This window comes from Anopheles aquasalis, chromosome 2 (genome assembly GCF_943734665.1).
Source record: "Anopheles aquasalis chromosome 2, idAnoAquaMG_Q_19, whole genome shotgun sequence".
NCBI classification, from domain to species: Eukaryota; Metazoa; Arthropoda; class Insecta; order Diptera; family Culicidae; genus Anopheles; species Anopheles aquasalis.
Window position 1 is genome coordinate 61253619 of NC_064877.1, and position 4528 is coordinate 61258146.

Below are 4528 nucleotides of genomic sequence, written 5' to 3' on the forward strand. Positions count from 1 at the left end.
GATGTAGCTTACTCCACTCGAAACCAGCAGCAGCAGCAGCAGCACCAGCAGCAGCACTGGCCTAACTATTCCAATCACCAGAATGGCGGCACATCTGTAGCCTACGCAAAGGACCCGGGAGCAACAAAAAAGGATGCATCGGAGGTGGATGCAATGGTTTCCATCGAACAACTACCACCCCAAAACACTGGAAAGCATCCCCCTGAAGGCCACCGACCTGAAGCTGGAAATTAATTTACTTACGAGCTCGCACTTTTAGGCCATCGCTCTGTGTGGGTGGGAGTTGGAAAAACAAAAAAAAACACACCCTCTTCCCTGATGAAAAAGGAAAAACGAGAAAAAACACTTAGCCCTTCCCTTACAATCCACCGTCAACGCCAGTAGGCTACAGGGTGTTATGTTACCGAGTCCTCGTGCTGCATCTCAACATCACCATCACCACCACACAGCCTGCTCCGTGGACCACAAACACACATCGCACTAACTAGCTACCTCTCCCAGAGGTGAATCTCTTGCCCGAACCGATTGCCAACTTGCGGAGCGCAACTGGAGCCACGAGATCGGATCCCCTCCGCTGGACGGCCAACCGAGAAACTAACCGTGTCATTCCCGGGTGTAGCCCCGGTTACGTCCCATTCGAGCAACCAGGACGCGGGGAGGTGCGCGAGGAGGTATCGTTGGTAAAACTAATTAATTAAAATTTCCAACAGTTTGTTTAGAAATCTGTGTATGTGTGTTGGAATGGGTGCAAAGGTAGCAAGCGGTTGAGACCTCACACCAACGGAGGCGCCACAACCAGCCAGTGATACCTGCCCACTAGAGGGCGTCCTGAAGGCCGCAGCACCAAGCCAGCCAGCCAACCAAGCCAGTCAGTCAGTCAGTCCACACGCCTCGCCAATGTGTGCTCCAACGGTTCACGCCACGGTTCCATTCCGATTCCCGGTGCCGTGTCGGTGTGCTACTGCGCTGTGCCGCGCTGCCACGTGCTTTTATCTAATAAAATTCATTACAAAGCTCGGTTTCAACTCGATTGAGTTTCGCATAGCGTTTGTTAATTAAATTTCTCCCATTGAAAATATTTTATTCCAACCCACAGTAGCAACGGTGGTGGCTCGTGATGGTGCCCGTGATGCTGGTTGTTGCGATGGATGGATGGATGGATGGATAGGAAAGGGGTCCTGCCATGCTCCTCACGATACACCAAGGCAGCGACTGAGCGACCAGAGCTAGACGGGTATCAGCAGCGAATACAGCAGTTTCACGAGTTTCATTATCAACTTTCATTATGTAAATGCAGAGTTTGATCTAATTGAGCGGAGCGTCGATATGAAACAAACTCGTATTACACCACCGGCAGAGAGCGCTCTGGTCTGCTGGGCGTGCTGAAGCATTCCACGTTAATTGTTCACATTCGTCAACCGCTGACAGACCCCTTTGGTTGTTCAATGCGCTACCAATGTCCACCATCCATCTCGAGATGTGATGCGACGCCTTTACGGTGACAGTAGACTGGCCAGAGCTTCCTGGGCAACAAGGACACATCTGAACCGGTTTTAGCAGCATAATCACCTCCTCATTATCCTGCCACACCATCTCCCAAGGTTTCGTTCTGTCGTCACTCGAGCCTTCAGGCGTCGTTTGTTTTTGAAGCCGAGTGGCCGGCTGGCTGGCTGGCTGGCTGGCTGGTCATTTGGACACTAACGACAGACACACATACGCGCGCGCGCGCATTCGCTTTACAGCGACACTCACGAGTTTCAGCGATCCTGACGTCTGGTGCATGTCGAGGAACCTTCTGCGCGAACAGGAGCTCCCGGGGGTGCACCATCGCCAAGGAGGCTTCATCGACGAGCGGCAGAGCCCGAGAGCCTGATTGCCTGACCAGTCGCCCGTAGTCGTCCAGGTAATGTTCCTCCAGCTGGCCGTTGGTGGTTTGGCGCAGGCTGTAGCTCGGTCGCTGTTTGCCGGAAGTCGAGCCGAGGGTAGAAGATGGTAGCGCCGAAGAGCTGCCTTCGTCGTACCTCTCGTTCGTCCATCCATCGGAGTAGCATCACCGGGAATCATTATCATCACCATCAGGCTCCTATTCAGCTTTAGCGGAGAACTATTTCTCACTAATGAAGGTGCATTTCGCCGCATTTCGGTCTCTATCGGTTTCACCTCAGACGGCTCCGGTTGGTGTGCCAGGAACGGTCACTCGTAGCACCAGATAGGGCGTTAGTGTTAGGCAGACGAGCTCGAACAACAACAACAACAGTCGGACAAGGACATCCTCGGACGATCGGAAAGTGGTGAAGCATTTGCAGCAACCTCCAAATTGGATGCCTTCCACCTTCCAGCAACACGCAGCTTTGCGTTGGCGCTCAGGATGCCCGGGGACAAAAAGTGAGGAAATTGAAGATTAGAGTTTGATTGTATGCTTATCCCAATGCCCTTCCTGGACACAGGAACAGAGCGAGAGAGTGAGAGAGAGTCATGTTCAGTGTTTGGTGCAACGCACATCGATTCGAGCGCCAAATACGCACACATACCAACGGCCAGCGTAGTTTAGATAAACTTCACATTCATGGTGGACTGTTACCTCACATCCTGCAATTACGGCCCGTCGTTGGCTGGCTGCCTGTCATCGAGCATCACCAACACGCGTGGCCCACCCCCCGTTGGATGCATTCCTTGACCATTCGTGGCTGAGTACTCGGCACCAACCGACGTCGAGCAGTCCTCGGTGTCATCACCTCGGTGGCAGGACAAAAGACGCAATTCGAACCGATGACCGTGGTCCCGGGTCCCTCCGCCGGGCCGGTTTGATAATTACTGATACTCATTCTCTACTCGTTCAGCATACTCAGCACTTCCCATGAGGCTAAGAAGCGGATGCATTTTCGGACAGAAAACTCCTTTACTTCTCCAACTGGAGCTCACTGGAGTTCTGGGCTGGTTGTGAACTGGATGAGTTGCTAAAAAGGGGATTTCCAAAAAGTTCAAAGTCTCATCCAAACGAGCTAATTGACAAGCAGCAGCAACTTAACGCCGCAGTCCAGGGCGCTAGGATCTGCCGGTACTGCGGATACAGGATAATCCTTTCGAGTAGTTTTTGGAACAGAAAAATGCAACGGCCACCAACCACCAGCTCGGTACGGCCATATGGTTGACCTAATCAACTCGAGTCGCGCTAAAGCCCTCGACTGACACTGGCCAGCGGCCATAACGTCAAATTCCTGGGTGGCCAGGAAGGACATTAAGTAAATACAGGAGCCTCGGGTCCCTCGCACCAGCGAGGATAATATCACGTTGAGGTTGGCTACTCGTTAATGCTGCGCCCAACATCATCATCATCAAATGCAGTGACCAAAATATGCAAATCCCGTCTGTTAACAATCGCCCCCCACCCCCCCACAAAAAAACCGATGACGTTAGCGTTATTTATTCACGGGGTATCTGCGCAGCGTGAGATGCGGATGGGGATATGAATATCAATGCCCCGTGCGCCATTGTGTGCATCGTGCAGAAGTGCAGAAGTAATAATCCCTCGGTTGCTCGATTATGGCGAGTGGGGGAGAAGGTGCTTTTTATTTCCTCCCCGAAACCCCGGAGCTGCCATTGCCATTTGGGACAACCGGGAGCCACCATTTGGAACGAGATGGCCAGGTGATGAAGGGAAGGAAGCAACACGCTACTCGGGAAGTGCGGTGAAAAGGTGGCTTATGTCGGGGGTTTGGTGCAGCACTTTTGTGTTTTGAAGTTTATGCCACCCCCAGAGGGGGGAGTGTGGGTGAGATCACAGACCATTGCATAATCTCGCTGTTAATTAACGAAATTAGAGCACCTACATCCACACCACCAGCTTCACCGCCATTATGCTGAATGCAACTCGAGCAATATTAATAATAATTCGGTGCTTCATTCATTAATTAAAACAATTGGAAGCATTGCAGTGCCCAGGGGGAAAAGGCGGTGTTATGTGGCGGAGCGAGGGACCCTTGAAGCCTCCCAACCCCCGAATCCTCTTTTAATCCCAAATAAAATCAATTAAACGCTGATACTGCGGGGATGAGATCGATGTTGGTAAGCCGGTGTTTTAGGGGGGGTTCACGAGAGTTGGGGGTTGTTGAAGGTGGAAATACGTTCACGTAGACACATGCAAATCTGGTAGAATTTCCCCGTAGCCACCGTCATATCATTTCACGATAGTGTATTTGCGTTCTGGCTGCCGAAAAAAGGATCTTCTATAGAACCACCATCACCATCATCGGGTGTTTGGTCCGGCAATCTGGCGGTCCCGGTTGTTCAGTTTTTTGGGCAACATTTTCCACCATGCCCGGGACTGTTGATGCTGCACATTTATTATATCATAAAATTACAATCACGCAGAGTTGGCAAGGCCCCACGCACTGACAAGCGCACCACAACCACCACCACCACCACCATCAGCAGCAACAGGCAGGTGAAAAGCTGGGAACAAAATGCGGCTCTTCGCGGTACCTGGCGGCCTTGCTGCTGCTGCTGCTGCTGCTGATGATGTTGTTGC